This window comes from Callionymus lyra, chromosome 6 (genome assembly GCF_982586985.1).
Source record: "Callionymus lyra chromosome 6, fCalLyr1.hap1.1, whole genome shotgun sequence".
NCBI classification, from domain to species: domain Eukaryota; kingdom Metazoa; phylum Chordata; class Actinopteri; order Syngnathiformes; family Callionymidae; genus Callionymus; species Callionymus lyra.
The window spans coordinates 3,023,076-3,043,247 of record NC_141823.1 but is presented as its reverse complement, the minus strand read 5'-3'; positions in this window follow the sequence as shown (position 1 = coordinate 3,043,247).

Below are 20,172 nucleotides of genomic sequence, written 5' to 3'. Positions count from 1 at the left end.
GATCATCAAGCACAGATGTTTCTTGAAGGAGTCAGTAGATCATCAAACACAGATGTTTCTTGAAGGAGTCAGTAGATCATCAAACACAGATGTTTCTTGAAGGAGTCAGTAGATCATCAAACACAGATGTTTCTTGAAGGAGTCAGTAGATCATCATACACAGATGTTTCTTGAAGGACTCAGTAGATCATCAAACACAGATGTTTCTTGAAGGAGTCAGTAGATCATCAAGCACAGATGTTTCTTGAAGTTGTCAGTAGATCATCAAACACAGATGTTTCTTGAAGGAGTCAGTAGATCATCAAGCACAGATGTTTCTTGAAGGAGTCAGTAGATCATCAAACACAGATGTTTCTTGAAGGAGTCAGTAGATCATTAAACACAGATGTTTCTTGAAGGAGTCAGTAGATCATCAAGCACAGATGTTTCTTGAAGGAGTCAGTAGATCATCAAACACAGAGATGGTTCCAAAGCTTAGGAGCAACAGTCTGGAAGGATTTCTCTCCTCTGGTCCGGAAGTTCAGGAACCATCAGTAGATTCTGATCCACAGACCTCAGAGCCCGAGCTGGGGTGTAAGTCTGGATCAGATCACTGATGGAAGGTCTGACCATGAATAGATCTGAAAGTAAGAACCAGAATTTTAAAATGATCCTGAAAGAAAATGGCAGCCAGTGAAGAGTTTGAAGGAGAAATGTGAGTTCTTCTACTAGAGCAGCCAGTGAAGAGTTTGAAGGAGAAATGTGAGTTCTTCTACTAGAGCAGCCAGTGAAGAGTTTGAAGGAGAAATGTGAGTTCTTCTACTAGAGCAGCCAGTGAAGAGTTTGAAGGAGAAATGTGAGTTCTTCTACTAGAGCGGCTCAGAATTCTGGCTGCAGAGTTTTGTATGAACTGCATAATAATAAACCTGGTATAAGTGATAGAATATGGATGGACGTGTTAATGAGCAGCATCTCCAGTCACTGAGAACATCAAGGTCCAAATGAAAGTGAAGTCAAACTGATAGAATTAAAAGCTCGGACGAACCTAAACTCTTTGATGTCTTCATGGAAAATCCAGTTTCTCTCCTGAGACTCCACGGTCTGATGTCGACCTCTCGTCTCTCCAGTCACTGTCGGCAGAAACAACGTTTGACACCGTCAGCTGTGGTCCAGGCGTCTTATTTATTTAACAGAAGAAGTCTGTGTCGTGTGGTCGACCCGCGTGTCGACATCTCGATGTCACAACAGTCCGGCTGACGGAGCGACTGTTGCTGGTTCGGCCTCGTGTCGCTGCGACCGAACCAGTGTTTCTGACGATATCAGACACAACAGTGTCTCTGTTTAGATTCACAGGAACGATGTTACACCAGTTCTTCACAACCGTGTGTCGACCTTGACGATGACCTTCTTTATTCCTGCTTCTTGTGAAGATTCCTCGCTCGACACAGATAAATATTTAGCATAGGTTTCTGCTTGTGTGCGTGTTCTTTTGTGTTAACACTTGCTTCATCCAGTGTCTGTTTCATATTTATATATATTATATATATATATTATATATTATGTGTGTTTTTGCATGTTGTGTGTCTTGTTGTGTATCGATTTGTGATTATATACTGATTTGTTTAAAATATTTGTGTTTGGAAATGTTTATATTGTTATTATTTCTAAAGTTGTTTTATGAGCAAGTGTGTATCGTCTCCTTTGTTGTGGTTTTTTCAAAATAGTATTTCATTTCAAATATTCTATTTATATTTATTTGTGACTATATACCTGTTTAGTTATGATCATTTTGACACTTGCTTTATTCAGTGTTTGTGTTGGTTTGTGTGTTTAATTGTTATATATATTATTTAGTTATTGCATGTTTGTGTTAAGTGTGTCTCAAGTTGTTAACATAAATGATCATTTTTGAGCTACGTGGGTCTTGTTGTGTATCAATTTGTGATTAAATACCAGTTTGTACAACATATTTGTGTGTAGAAATGTTTATATTTTTATTATTTCTAAAGTTTCTCTGAGCAAGTGTGTGTCGTCTCCTTTGTTGTGTCTTTTCAATATAGTAATTCATTCGAAATATTTGTGTATTTGTGTCGATATGTTTTTTCTTTCATTAGATATTTCCCTTGTTGGATGTGTGTGTCTGTTTTGTTTGATTATAGTATAATTGTGTGCGTCTACTCCTGGTGTTTATTTGTGTCAATATCATCATTTATTTGGAAAAAATGTATGATGTGTGTATTTGTGGAGATATGTTTTTTTTTCTCTTCTTTAGTGTGTCTACAGTTGCTAGTATACACGTATTTTAGTTGTGTGTAAAAGTACTATATGTCTGGGTTAGTGTTGATGTTTTTGTTTGTGTTAGGTATATTCAATCATCTGTATATGTATTTGTGACTATATGCCTGTTTGTGTAATATATTTGTGTGCTTGGAAATGTGTGTCTACTTCTTTGGTGTGTGTTTACTCGGGTCAATATCGTCAGTTATTCAAATGACGTGTGAATATATATTTTTAAATGTAAAGTGTTCATTATATAATTCCCTGTTGTGTTGTCGATGTTTTACCATATGTTTGTGTACATGTGTTTATGTGGAGCGAAGTTTTCACTCCCAATGTTGTCGTCTTTTTTTTTTCAAAACTGTGCACGAAGTAAAGACTTCCCTCTCGCTGGTGTGTTCTGGGTTGGACCCAGGACCTCCTCCCAAGTGTAGTCCAATCACAACCTCTGGTTTCTGGTTCTACTCTGAGTCTCTCCTGGACGGCCGAGCTCCTCTATATTTCTGGTTCGGTTATTTAGAAGCTTATTTAACAATAAAACTATTTATTACTTTCTTTTCACTTTTTTTTCGGGAGAAAAATGTTAAAAATGAAAAACACTTCCAACAGAAAACTTGAAAACGTCTCTTCAACTCTGAGCCTGGAGTTCGTTTGAATCTTTGATTCTAATTGAGCAGAATCTCCGATGAAAGATTGTATTTCTTTCTTTCTTTCCGGGGTTGAAACTACAAATGTGAGTCACTTGATATTCAGACCCGGACGATATAAATTCAAGGACTTTGATCGACTCACTTTAAACCAGAAAATGTGTATTTTTTTGAAAACTTAAAACCATCAGCGAGGAATGAATAACCTTAAGTCGGTCCTGATGGTTCCTGGTGGTGTTTAAAACAAATACATCCAGTTTAATGTGTCGCCGCTAGTTATTGTTGAGACCTGAGCTAATGCAGTTTAATTCAACAGCCATAAATCCCCGTCCACAGCTTTATAATATTTCTTTATGGAGTCTCGGTGAGAGGTGTTCAAACACACCTCTCAGTCTGCAGGAATTACAGCCTCCAAAATGACCGCGACAATAAATCCACGCGGCTCTGAGACGGATCCAATAAAGTTTAACATTCTAATCCTCGTGAAAGGAAGATTTACAGGCGCGCGGGTCTATTACCGAGTATTATTTTTGCCGGGATGTGCCTCCTAAACGGCGGAGGAAGGTGAGAGCGCCGGAGATAAGTCAGCGCTCGGGTTTGTTCGGACCGGACCGAGCATCAATCATCGCCCATCGCCGGCCCTTTAAGTGCTTCCGTAATGGCGCCGAGCAACAGGTGGTGGCGCCGCGTGATGGATGGAGGGATGTTCAGCTGATCCGCGGCGGAGGAGGGAGAGTCCTGGACTCACCTGGACCACCAAGGTTCTGGTTTCATCAGCGCAGACATGTGTCGACCCTGTTCTGGGATCTGGTTCCGAAGATGAAATGTTATCGTGGACGTGGGACGAGTGAGGATCGTGTCGATCACATGATGTCATAGAGAAGTGACTTCATCTAACTTTCATCTGATCTTAGTTTTAATCTGATTCAACATTTGTTGTGCCTCAAACAACACACTTCTCTAACTACACAACTGTATCATAATAATAATAATCATCTCTATTTATATAGCGCCTTTCTAGACCAGGGTCACAAAGCGCTTTGACAGCCATTCAAACACACTGATGGGAGTAGGCTGTAGGCTGCAACACATGGTGCCGAATCTACCATCAGGAGCCATCAGGGTAAAGTGTCTTCAGGGACACAACAACACAAGCTTGTCTGGAGCTGGGATTGAACCTGCAACCTTTTGGACTGCAGGCAACCACTCTACCATCTGAGCTATGACACCCATGTATCATGATACAGTGTCTTCACTACACAACTGTATCATGATACAATGTCTTCACTACACAACTGTGTCATGATACAGTGTCTTCGCTACACAACTGTATCATGATACAGTGTCTTCACTACACAACTGTATCATGATACAGTGTCTTCACTACACAACTTTATCATGATACAGTGTCTTCGCTACACAACTGTATCATGATACAGTGTCTTCACTACACAACTGTAACATGATACAGTGTCTTCACTACGCAACTGTATCATGATACAGTGTCTTCACTACACAACTATATCATGATACAGTGTCTTCACTACACAACTTTATCATGATACAGTGTCTTCACTACACAACTGTAACATGATACAGTGTCTTCACTACACAACTGTATCATGATACAGTGTCTTCACTACATAACTGTATCATGATACAGTGTCTTCACTACACAACTGTATCATGATACAGTGTCTTCACTAAAAAACTGTATCATGATACAGTGTCTTCACTACACAACTTTATCATGATACAGTGTCTTCACTACACAACTGTAACATGATACAGTGTCTTCACTACACAACTGTATCATGATACAGTGTCTTCACTACACAACTGTATCATGATACAGTGTCTTCACTACACAACTGTATCATGATACAGTGTCTTCACTAAAAAACTGTATCATGATACAGTGTCTTCACTAAAAAACTGTATCTCATGTTCACTGCCTTTGTAAAATTTTCAAGTTTTGATCACACGTTGGTACCAAAACTTCACAACAAAAGAAGTTTGATATCCACCTCTAGTACTACGAATTATCGCCGAAAAAAAAGGCTAGGAAAGTTATAGATTTTTTTGGGAGGCAAAATTATTTTGTTTTACCTCATCGTGAATGTTTTATTTTGTTTCTAAAGAGCTAAATAACGTCTAGAAAGTGCAATTTCACGTGAAAAAATCCCTTTAATCCCATAAATCACAATCATTTATCAATAAATAACTTTTTTCTTTTAAAAAAATCTCACAAAGAATATATTTCACAAATTGTTTAATGAAAATCTCTTCATAAAGACTTGAGAGTGATGTCATGTGTTCACAGGTCAGAGTTTTTAAATCATGACTTTTTATTCGTCACAAGGCTTTTGTTAAGCACCTGCTTAGTCCTCCTGACGGAGGGGCCGGCCCTGCATCACGCCTCATTGGTCGGCAGGAAAAGATGGCGTCTCTTCCCGCCGTCACGTCTCTCTGCTCCTGCGACACAATCCTCGCACCGACTCTGAAGTGATTCCGAAAGTATCAGTGAAAATCCCTCTCCTGCCTCAGCGCCTCGGAACACTCCAGGAACGTCTCGCAATGACTTATTCGGGCTTCGCTGTGCGACCGCTCGCATCCACACTATTTCATTTGCCCGACAACCTGTGGATGATTTATTTGACTCGATCTCACTGTATTCTGAGGAGGAGGTCGATTGGCTGGAAAGCCTCGGGTGGGACGAGCTAAATTTACTTTCAACCAAATCACTAAAGTCTGCTGGAGCCTGACAGTGAAGGCAGGTGTGTAGACGCACCCTGGGAACACACACACACACACACACACACACACACACACACACACACACACACACACACACACACACACACACACAACCCTTCTATTTTTTAACTGACGGCTGGAAATAACAAAATGCTCATTTAGTTCCGCCTTTAAATTCACAGAAGTTTTTTTGTTTTCTTTCAAGTATATCAGTGTATTTTCCCAGAATATATGAATTAAATTGACGATTGTTCTTATTGAAATGTTATTGTTTTTAAGAATTAAATGATTTCATTCAGTAATATTTCAGTTGAAAGGTTGAATTTGTTTAAGATCTTTTAAAATATGTGAATATAATAAAAGCAAATATTTTCATAATTACACAGTTTGATATCAAAGTCTAATAATTAAAAAAAAAAAATTCTAAATGTTTTTTCTTTAATGCGTTGCTTTTTTATTCTTTATAAAAACCTTGATATAAAATACATTTTATTTATACAAATATATATATAAATATTTTCGATTATCGGAAATAAAAAAACATACTTTATATGTTAAATATTCTAATTATTTACACAATACTTAAAAAAACAAAAACATTTCAATTAGAAATATTTCAGAGAAGACGATCTGGGACGACAATATTTATATTAAATAAAAATGTATTTATTTTAATTAGAATATCTAAAATATGTTAATTTATTCATTTTTAAAACCCAAACGTTTCAGTACAAGTACACAAGTATAAGTAGACAAAAGTAGAGACAAAAAGTGAGTTTCTGCAGAAGCGATGGTTCATTGATCATCGATTGCTTTGGTCTGTTTTGCTCGTCCAACCGATCATGACTGACGACATGTTCATTGACGAACTAACATGAAATATTGATTAATACATAAAAAATTAAATTAAAATAGTTAATGACAAAATAATATACGCTTCAAAATTCATACTCAGTTAAAATGCTTTTTAAAAGTAAAATAACTGTTATTTTAAAAAACAAACAATTAAACGTACAATTAGATAAAAGTTAAAATGATAAATAATAAGATAAATAAATACAATACATACTATGAACACACAAATGTTTTTTTCAGCAAAATAAAATCAGAATTATTTTTTATTTATTTAGACATGTTTATATTCATTTGAAACATTGACTTGTGTATTTATACGTCTATTTATTTATTGATTTATAATTATTTAATTTATCATTTTTCACAAGGTTGAGCAGAACCGAGTTATTCAGTGCAGAAGAAAAGATAAAATAAAATACACTTTGAGTTTCTTCTTCAACAACAGTCTTGAATGTGACTCACTAAGTCCTTCACACACACACACACACACACACACACACACACACACACACACACACACACACACACACACACACACACACACACACACACACACACACACACACACACACACACACACACGGGCCCCCGAACGGACCAGAACCGGGTCAAACCGGTTGAGTCACAGGAGTCACGTGGGGGGACGAGGAGCCCCCCAGTAACATGGGGGACGAGGAGCCCCCCAGTAACGTGGGGGACGAGGAGCCCCCCAGTAACGTGGGGGGACGAGGAGCCCCCCAGTAACGTGGGGGACGAGGAGCCCCCCAGTAACGTGGGGGACGAGGAGCCCCCCAGTAACGTGGGGGGACGAGGAGCCCCCCAGTAACGTGGGGGACGAGGAGCCCCCCAGTAACGTGGGGGGACGAGGAGCCCCCCAGTAACGTGGGGGGACGAGGAGCCCCCCAGTAACGTGGGGGACGAGGAGCCCCCCAGTAACGTGGGGGGACGAGGAGCCCCCCAGTAACGTGGGGGACGAGGAGCCCCCCAGTAACGTGGGGGACGAGGAGCCCCCCAGTAACGTGGGGGGACGAGGAGCCCCCCAGTAACGTGGGGGACGAGGAGCCCCCCAGTAACGTGGGGGGACGAGGAGCCCCCCAATAACGTGGGGGGACGAGGAGCCCCCCAGTAACGTGGGGGACGAGGAGCCCCCCAGTAACGTGGGGGGACGAGGAGCCCCCCAGTAACGTGGGGGACGAGGAGCTCCCCAGTAACGTGGGGGACGAGGAGCCCCCCAGTAACGTGGGGGACGAGGAGCCCCCCAGTAACGTGGGGGGACGAGGCGACTCGTTAGCTTCGCTCGCGCTCCCTTTCAAATGGAGCCTTAATGATTTATAGATGTTTGCTTTAAAAAGTCATTGGCATTAATCCCACGGCTCATTAACCATTTAATTAAAATTAAATTCGGTGTTAGGACTTAAGCAGACGCGGTGTTTCCTGCTGCTGGGACCGAACACCTCGGAGAGAGGGATGGAGAGAGGGATGGAGAGAGGGGTGGAGAGAGGGATGGAGAGTGGGACGGAGAGAGGGATGGAGAGTGGGATGAAGAGGGAGATGAAGAGAGGGATGGAGAGAGGGATGGAGAGAGGGATAAAGAGAGGGATGAAGAGAGGGATGAAGAGTGGGATGAAGAGGGAGATGGAGAGAGGGATGGAGAGAGGGATGAAGAGTGGGATGAAGAGGGAGATGAAGAGAGGGATGGAGAGTGGGATGAAGAGAGGGATGAAGAGAGGGATGAAGAGTGGGATGAAGAGGGAGATGGAGAGAGGGATGGAGAGAGGGATGAAGAGTGGGATGAAGAGGGAGATGAAGAGAGGGATGAACAGAGGGATGAAGAGAGGGATAAAGAGAGTGATAAAGAGAGGGATGAACAGAGGGATGAAGAGAGTGATAAAGAGAGGGATGAACAGAGGGATGAAGAGAGGGATGAAGAGAGGGATGAAGAGAGGGATGAAGAGAGGGATGAAGAGAGGGATGAAGAGGGAGATGAAGAGAGGGATGAACAGAGGGATGGAGAGAGGGATGAACAGAGGGATGAAGAGAGGGATGAAGAGAGGGATGAAGAGAGGGATGAAGAGAGGGATGAAGAGAGGGATGAAGAGAGGGATGAACAGAGGGATGGAGAGAGGGATGAACAGAGGGATGAAGAGAGGGATGAAGAGAGGGATGAAGAGAGGGATGAAGAGAGGGATGAAGAGAGGGATGAAGAGAGGGATGAACAGAGGGATGGAGAGAGGGATGAACAGAGGGATGAAGAGAGGGATGAAGAGAGGGATGAAGAGAGGAATAAAGGGGGGCAGTGATTGACTTGATTGCAGGTTCATCCTCAGGTCACGGTGGAGAGATTTGGTTTGTTTGAGTCGTCGATGAGTCGCAGTAACACAGATAAAGTCCTGACTTGGTTTTTGAGTCGTGACCTGGTAACAAACTTGTGACCTGGTGACTGAGTCATGACCTGGTAACTGAGTCGTGACCTAGTTATTGAGTCGTGACCTGGTTATTAAGTCGCAATTTGGTAACTGAGTCATGACCTGGTTATTGAGTTTTGACCTGGTTATTGAGTTTTGACCTGGTTATTGAGTCGTGACCTGGTTATTGAGTTTTGACCTGGTTATTAAGTCATGACCTGGTTATTGAGTCGTGACCTGGTTATTGAGTTTTGACCTGGTTATTAAGTCATGACCTGGTTATTGAGTCGTGACCTGGTTATTGAGTTTTGACCTGGTTATTAAGTCATGATCTGGTTATTGAGTCGTGACCTGGTTATTGAGTTTTGACCTGGTTATTGAGTCGTGACCTGGTTATTGAGTTTTGACCTGTTTATTAAGTCATGACCTGGTTATTGAGTCGTGACCTGGTTATTGAGTTTTGACCTGGTTATTAAGTCATGACCTGGTTATTGAGTCGTGACCTGGTTATTGAGTTTTGACCTGGTTATTGAGTCGTGACCTGGTTATTGAGTTTTGACCTGGTTATTAAGTCATGACCTGGTTATTGAGTCGTGACCTGGTTATTGAGTTTTGACCTGGTTATTAAGTCATGACCTGGTTATTAAGTCGTGATCTGGTTATTGAGTCGTGATCTATTAATGAGTCGTGACCTGGTCATTGAGTCGTGACCTAGTTATTGAGTCGTTATCTGGTTATTGAGTTGTGATCTATTATTGAGTCGTGACCTGGTTATTGAGTCATGACCTGGTTATTGAGTCGTGACCTGGTTATTGAATCGTGACCTGGTTATTGAGTCGTGATCTGGTTATTGAGTTGTGATCTGGTTATTGAGTTGTGATCTGGTTATTGAGTTGTGATCTATTATTGTGTCGTGACCTGGTCATTGAGTCGTGACCTGGTTATTGAGTCGTGACCTGGTCATTGAGTCGTGACCTGGTCATTGAGTCGTGACCTGGTTATTGAGTCGTGACCTGGTCATTGAGTCGTGACCTGGTTATTGAGTCGTGACCTGGTTATTGAGTCGTGATCTGGTTATTGAGTTGTGATCTATTATTGAGTTGTGATCTGGTTATTGAGTTGTGATCTGGTTATTGAGTTGTGATCTATTATTTTGTCGTGACCTGGTTATTGAGTCATGACCTGGTCATTGAGTCGTGACCTGGTTATTGAGTCGTGACCTGGTTATTGAGTCGTGACCTGGTTATTGAGTCGTGACCTGGTTATTGAGTCGTGACCTGGTTATTGAGTCGTGACCTGGTTATTGAGTCGTGACCTGGTTATTGAGTCGTGACCTGGTTATTGAGTCGTGACCTGGTTATTGAGTCGTGACCTGGTTATTGAGTCGTGACCTGGTTATTGAGTCGTGACCTGGTTATTGAGTCGTGACCTGGTTATTGAGTCGTGACCTGGTTATTGAGTCGTGACCTGGTTATTGAGTTTTGACCTGGTTATTAAGTCATGACCTGGTTATTGAGTTGTGACCTGGTTATTGAGTTTTGACCTGGTTATTGAGTCGTGACCTGGTTATTGAGTTTTGACCTGGTTATTAAGTCGTGACCTGGTTATTGAGTCGTGACCTAGTTGTTGAGTCATGACCTGGTTATTGAGTCATGACCTGGTTATTGAGTCGTGACCTGGTTATTGAGTCGTGACCTGGTTTTTGAGTTGTGACGTTGTAACTGAGTCATGACCTGGTTATTGAGTCGTGACCTGGTTATTGAGTCGTGACCTGGTTTTTGAGTTGTGACCTGGTTACTTAGTTGTTACCTGGGTATTAACCAACAACTTGGTTAATGAGTCGCTACCTGGTTAATAAGTCATGACTTGGTTACTGAGTCATGACCTGGTTATTGAGTCATCTCCTGGTTATTGAGTCGTGACCTGGTTATTAAGTTGTGACCTGGTTATTGAGTCGTGATCGGGTTATTGAGGCGTGACCTGGTTATTGAGTCGTGATCGGGTTATTGAGGCGTGACCTGGTTATTGAGTCGTCTCCTGGTTATTGAGTCGTGACCTGGATATTGAGTCGTAATCGGGTTATTGAGTCGTGACCTGGTTATTGAGTCGTGACCTGGTTATTGAGTCGTGACCTGATTATTCAGTCGTGACCTGATTATTGAGTCATGACCTGGTTATTGAGTCGTGACCTGGTTATTGAGTCGTGATCTAGTTATTGAGTCGTGACCTGGTTATTGAGTCGTGACCTGGTTAGTGATTTGTGATATAGTTATTGAGTCGTGACCTGGTTATTGAGTTGTGACCTGGTTATTTAGTCGTGACCTGGCTATAGAATCTTGACCTGGTTATTGAGTCATGATCTGGTTATTGAGTCGTGATCTGGTTATTGAGTCGTGATCTAGTTTTTTATTTTTTAACTGGTTATTAAGTCGTGACCTGGTTATTAAGTCATGACCTGGTTATTGAGTCGTGACCTGGTTATTGAGTCGTGATCTAGTTATTGAGTCGTGACCTGGTTATTGAGTCGTGACCTGGTTATTGATTTGTGATCTAGTTATTGAGTCGTGACCTGGTTATTGAGTTGTGACCTGGTTATTTAGTCGTGACCTGGCTATAGAATCTTGACCTGGTTATTGAGTCATGATCTGGTTATTGAGTCGTGATCTGGTTATTGAGTCGTGATCTAGTTTTTTATTTTTTAACTGGTTATTAAGTCGTGACCTGGTTATTAAGTCATGACCTGGTTATTGAGTCGTGACCTGGTTATTGAGTCGTTATCTGGTTATTGAGTCGTTATCTGGTTATTGAGTCATGACCTGGTTATTGAGTCGTTATCTGGTTATTGAGTCGTTATCTGGTTATTGAGTCGTGACCTGGTTATAGAGTCGTGATCTGGTTATTGAGTCGTGATCTGGTTATTAAGTCGCAATTTGGTAACTGAGTCATGACCTGGTTATTGAGTTGTGACCTGGTTATTGAGTCGTGACCTGGTCATTGAGTCGTGACCTGGTCATTGAGTCGTGATCTGGTTATTGAGTCGTGATCTGGTTATTGAGTTGTGATCTATTATTGAGTCATAACCTGGTTATTGAGTCGTGACCTGGTTATTGAGTCATGACCTGGTTATTGAGTCGTGACCTGGTTATTGAGTCGTGATCTGGTTATTGAGTCGTGATCTGGTTATCGAGTCGTGACCTGGTCATTGAGTCGTGACCTAGTTATTGAGTCGTGACCTGGTTATTGAGTCGTGTAAATGCTCCTGTGACTAGCTCGACTCATCACCTGATCCTCCAGACTTCATTCCAGTAACATCTCCATTAAGAAGCTCCATCAGCAGCTTGTCTTGCAGAACTTGAACTGTTTATAAACGTCTGGTACCAGATATTCGTGGTTTCCTGCACTGAGGATGAACTGGTGGGCGGAGCCTGAAGAAAAGCAGAAGATTGATCGTCGCGTTCATTGAAGTCATTCAAGCTCAGTCATTGTGCAGCACAGTCTTCTGGCATTTAAAATAGCATCAGAGTAATGGCTCTCTCTGTCGCACACACACTCTTACTGACACACACACTCTCTCTGTCGCACACACACTCTTACTGACACACACACTCTCTCTGTCGCACACACACTCTTACTGACACACACATCTACACACACTCTTACTGACACACACACTCTCTCTGTCGCACACACACTCTTACTGACACACACATCTACACACACTCTTACTGACACACACACTCTCTCTGTCGCACACACACTCTTACTGACACACACACTCTCTCTGTCGCACACACACTCTTACTGACACACACTCTCTCTGTCGCACACACACTCTTACTGACACACACACTCTCTCTGTCGCACACACACTCTTACTGACACACACACTCTCTCTGTCGCACACACACTCTTACTGACACACACACTCTCTCTGTCGCACACACACTCTTACTGACACACACATCTACACACACTCTTACTGACACACACAATCTCTCTGTCGCACACACACTCTTACTGACACACACATCTACACACACTCTTACTGACCCACACACTCTCTCTGTCTCACACACACTCTTACTGACACACACATTCTCTCTGTCGCACACACACTCTTACTGACACACACATCTACACACACTCTTACTGACACATACACATATACACACACTCTCTCTGTCGCACACATCTACACACACTCTTACTGACACATACACACCCTCTCTGTCGCACACACACTCTTACTGACACACGCATCTACACACACTCTTACTGACACACACACACATCTACACACACACTCTCTCTGTCGCACACACACTCTTACTGACACACACACATCTACACACACAATCTCTCTGTCGCACACACACTCTTACTGACACACACACACACTCTCTCTGTCGCCCACACACACTCTGACTGACACACACACACAACTAGACACACACTTACTGACACACACACACATCTACACACGCACTGTCTCTGTCGCACACATCTACACACACTCTCTCTGTCTCACACACACTCTTACTGACACACACATTCTCTCTGTCGCACACACACTCTTACTGACACACACATCTACACACACTCTTACTGACACATACACATATACACACACTCTCTCTGTCGCACACATCTACACACACTCTTACTGACACATACACACCCTCTCTGTCGCACACACACTCCTACTGACACACGCATCTACACACGCTCTTACTGACACACACACACATCTACACACACACTCTCTCTGTCGCACACACACTCTTACTGACACACACATATCTACACACACAATCTCTCTGTCGCACACACACTCTTACTGACACACACACACATCTACACACACACTCTCTCTGTCGCGCACACACACTCTGACTGACACACACACACAACTAGACACACACTTACTGACACACACACATCTACACACGCACTGTCTCTGTCGCACACATCTACACACACTCTTACTGACACACACACATCGACACACACACTTAATGACACACACACACATCTACACACACACACACGTTTATCTACACACTAATACTGACACGCACATATCTACACAATAATACAGAAACACACACACATATATCTAGACACTCATACTGACACATACATATCCAAACACTAATACAGACACTGACACACATATATCTACACACTTATACTAACACACACACATATATCTACACACTAATACAGACACACATATAAACGCACAGACTCTTGGTCCCACCACTGATAGTAGAATCTGTCCTGAACTTCTCGTGAGGTCCTCTCATGAAAGCAGGTAGTGACCTCAGGTGGATGAGATGCATCAGAAGCTTCACCTGCTGGTGGCGTCACAGCTGATGCTTCTGAAGAAGGTTTTCAGCTGTTTTCTGTGGCGTCAACAGCATTAATCACAGGCTTCCAGAGACGCCGTGTAAACAGCTTAACCTGGAGCCTCAGATCTGGAGAAGACTCACGTTCTGAGGCTTCAACGGACGACAAAAGGAACATTTGATTTGTAATTAAGCTGCTAAAGCTGCATGTTTGTGTCTGTCATCTCCACCACGATGACACCACAAATACATTAAACATGAAGTGTACACACAAAGAAGTGCTTTGATGTCTCAGGACTGTATTTATAAATATATATATAAATATATACAGTATGTTTCTATTGTTTGTATTTATTAACGTCAATAATGTTCTTTCTGTGTTATTGAACTATTGCATTATTACTGTGTTCTCTGTTGTTTATGTTTACAAGATCATAATGAGAGGATCATAATAGATATAGTTTATGTTTCTCTTTCGTTTTGAGAGATTTATACATTAAAATGCATGTTTGTGTGTGTTTATTATAATTGTAAGATTTACTACGTACTAATACACTACAATTGAGTTGAATATTACATGAAATATGTTAAAAGAATATATAGGTATGGCTTGACAATCATAGTAATGGATGGATGGATGGATGGATGGATGGATGGATGGATGGATGGATGGATGGATGGATGGATGGATGGATGGATGGATGGATGGATGGATGGATGGATGGATGGATGGATGGATGGATGGATGGATGGATGGATGGATGGATGGATGGATGGATGGATGGATGGATGGATGATGGACGGATGGATGGATGGATGGATGGATGGATGGATGGATGGATGGATGGATGGACGGACGGACGGACGGACGGACGGACGGACGGACGGATGGATGGATCGATGGATGGATGGATGGATGGATGGATGGATGGATGGATGGATGGATGGATGGACGGACGGACGGATGGATGGATGGATGGATGGATGGATGGATGGATGGATGGATGGATGGATGGATGGATGGATGGATGGATGGATGGATGGATGGATGGACGGATAGATGGATGGATGGATGGATGGATGGATGGATGGATGGACGGACGGATGGATGGATGGATGGATAACGCTCTAACACCTGATCCAGGTGAGAGACTGAAACACACAAGTAAAGGTAACAATAACCAGGAAGTGTTTCGTCCAGTTCTGTCCAGAGGCAACAGTTCAAGAGTCTTCGTGCTCGGCTCCGGTTCCAGCTGGTTTAGAGAGTCTCCTCCAGTGGCGGGAGATTAGCGAGACCGCCCGGGTGATAACCCCTCAGACTGGAGCGAGCTTTGTCATGGCTAATACCAATTAGCCTCTGCTTGGTCAGCTCCCTCGCAGGAATACTCTGCTCCTGCAGCTTCGTGACGCACCTTCATCCTCCATTTTCAGGCTCCGATGGATTCATGAATATATCGATGAGGAGACGCATGTGCTGATGCTCTGGAGACACCAGTTCTTCTCTGGACCTGCTGGTGTAGAAGAACCTGAGGTGTGTGTGAGAAGGTCCACGGTAGAGCTGGAGTGAGATGCACTGATGTCACGATACAATTATACACGATATATTCAACTCATGATACAATTACACACGATATATTCAACTCATGATACAATTATACACGATATATTCAACTCATGATACAATTACACACGATATATTCAACTCATGATACAATTACACACGATATATTCAACTCATGATACAATTACACACGATATATTCAACTCATGATACAATTACAAACGATATATTCAACTCATGATACAATTACACACGATATATTCAACTCATGATACAATTACACACGGTATATTCAACTCATGATACAATTACACACGATATATTCAGCTCATGATACAATTACACACGATATATTCAACTCATGATACAATTACACACGATATATTCAACTCGTGATACAATTACACACGATATATTCAACTCATGATACAATTACACACGATATATTCAACTCATGATACAATTACACACGATATATTCAACTCATGATACAATTACACACGATATATTCAACTCATGATACAATTACACACGATATATTCAACTCATGATACAATTACACACGATATATTCAACTCATGATACAATTACACACGATATATTCAACTCATGATACAATTACACACAATATATTCAACTCATGATACAATTACACACGATATATTCAGCTCATGATACAATTACACACGATACATTCAACTCATGATACAATTACACACGATATATTCAACTCATGATACAATTACACACGATATATTCAACTCATGATACAATTACACACGATATATTCAACTCATGATACAATTACACACAATATATTCAACTCATGATACAATTACACACGATATATTCAACTCATGATACAATTACACACGATATATTCAACTCATGATACACTTACACACGATATATTCAACTCATGATACAATTATACACGATATATTCAACTCATGATACAATTATACACGATATATTCAACTCATGATACAATTACACACGATATATTCAACTCATGATACAATTATACACGATATATTCAACTCATGATACAATTATACACGATATATTCAACTCATGATACAATTACACACTATATATATTCAACTCATGATACAATTACACACGATATATTCAACTCATGATACAATTACACACGATATATTCAACTCATGATACAATTACACACGATATATTCAACTCATGATACAATTACACACAATATATTCAACTCATGATACAATTACACACGATATATTCAACTCATGATACAATTATACACGATATATTCAACTCATGATACAATTATACACGATATATTCAACTCATGATACAATTACACACGATATATTCAACTCATGATACAATTACACACGATATATTCAACTCATGATACAATTATACACGATATATTCAACTCATGATACAATTACACACGATATATTCAACTCATGATACAATTACACACGATATATTCAACTCATGATACAATTACACACGATATATTCAACTCATGATACAATTACACACAATATATTAAACTCATGATACAATTACACACGATATATTCAACTCATGATACAATTACACACGATATATTCAACTCATGATACAATTACACACGATATATTCAACTCATGATACAATTACACACGATATATTCAACTCATGATACAATTACACACGATATATTCAACTCATGATACAATTACACACGATATATTCAACTCATGATACAATTACACACGATATATTCAACTCATGATACAATTACACACGATATATTCAACTCATGATACAATTACACACGATATATTCAACTCATGATACAATTACACACGATATATTCAACTCATGATACAATTACACACGATATATTCAACTCACGATACAATTACACACGATATATTCAACTCATGATACAATTACACACGATATATTCAACTCATGATACAATTACACACGATATATTCAACTCATGATACAATTACACACGATATATTCAACTCACGATACAATTACACACGATATATTCAACTCATGATACAATTACACACGATATATTCAACTCATGATACAATTACACACGATATATTCAACTCAAGATACAATTTCACACGATATATTCAACTCATGATACAATTACACACGATATATTCAACTCATGATACAACTACACACGATATATTCATCTCATGATACAATTACACACAATATATTCAACTCATGATACAATTACACACGATATATTCAACTCATGATACAATTACACACGATATATTCAACTCATGATACAATTACACACGATATATTAATCTCATGATACAATTACACACGATATATTAATCTCATGATACAATTACACACGATATATTCAACTCATGATACAATTACACACGATATATTCAACTCATGATACAATTACACACGATATATTAATCTCATGATACAATTACACACGATATATTAATCTCATGATACAATTACACACGATATATTAATCTCATGATACAATTACACACGATATATTAATCTCATGATACAATTACACACAATATATTAATCTCATGATACAATTACACACGATATATTAATCTCATGATACAATTACACACGATATATTAATCTCATGATACAATTATACACGATATATTAATCTCATGATACAATTACACACAATATATTAATCTCATGATACAATTACACACGATATATTAATCTCAAGATACAATTACACACAATATATTAATCTCATGATACAATTACACACGATATATTAATCTCATGATACAATTACACACGATATATTAATCTCATGATACAATTACACACAATATATTAATCTCATGATACAATTACACACGATATATTAATCTCAAGATATATTCAATTCACGATACAATTACACACGATATATTCAACTCATGATACAATTCTATACAATATATTCAGTATATATACAGTATATATACTGAATATATGTTGACAAACATTTAGTTCAACTTCAACTTCATCAACTTCAAATGTCGTTGATGAATGAATGAACTTTTTCAACACTTGATATGAATTTCTCTCTGAAAACAACACATTGACATGAAAATTCAACCAAATGAGCTTCTTTGCATCTTTCATTTGTTGATGTTTTCTCACTTCCTGCCTCATCCATCAGGTTCAGAACCTCTTTCTCAAGCAGACGTCGAGCCAGCGGGGGGGTCGTGGGGGGGGTCCCATAAATTACCTCCTGAAAATCTTTCAAAAGTCAAACTCTGGGAAGGTTCTGGTCACGGAAGTTTGTGGATTCCTGGCCCAAGTTGGACCCGCATCGTTCCAGCGCCCGACGCGTCGCCGCGTGGTCCGGGGGTCACTTCTGAAGCCTTATTAGCTCATGAAAGAGCCGGGTCTGGTGCCAGGCCATTGTTCTCGGCGCCGAGATGAAAGCCGGGCGCTAATGAACATCTGCCAGGCGGCAGAAGGACCTCAGCAGACACACGGAACCTTGAGCGACCAGCGCCGGCAGCAGCTGCTCGGCTCGCCCAGGTTTTGATGTGGATGTGGGCTGAGGGTCCGTCACGGAACAGATGTGGTCGTCCGGCGCCGAGACACGGGAAACCGCGGCATACGGAGCTCGTCTCCGGTGCGTCTGGAAACGCCAGAGTTCATCAGCGTAACCTCGTCAGGCGGCAGGTCCGGCTCCACTGAAGGGAGTTTCAAAGACGGCGTCACCTTCGCTGGACCAGGACGTCTCGTCTCTGAAGACGTCGTCCTCAAATCCAAGGCTTTCATCTCACGACAAAACAAAAGTATTTACTTAAAGTTAAATGATTTATTGTTCATTTCTAGGTCAACTCTACGGGGGGAAATAAGTCAAGCAAGTAAATCATTTGTTCATTTTGACTTCTCTTCATTTTTTACCTCTGCCAAGGAGGTTATTTCTCTGTGGATCAGATATTAAACAGTTTAATTGAACGCTTTAAACATTAAAAATTAGGATTTTGTTATTGAAACGTAGCTTTTTGAACCATTTATTTGTTTGTTTGAATCATTTATTTCAGTAATTTGTATATTAAAAGTGTTTTGGTTTTTCTTTAATAATTGAACAGGATAGATAGACTGAACTTTAATGATCCCTTTGATGAAATCATTAAAATCATTCCTAATTAATTATCTTTGATTTTGTGTTATTCTAATTTCAAACAATTGAAAACTAAAGATCTCAATGTTTATCTTCATTCTCTATTTAAACGTTTACATCTTAGAAACATTAAAACCACAAAAATTACATTTTTATAAATAAAATCTATTTTTTTTTATTAATTAGTCAAATAATAGTTAAACGTTTTAATAAA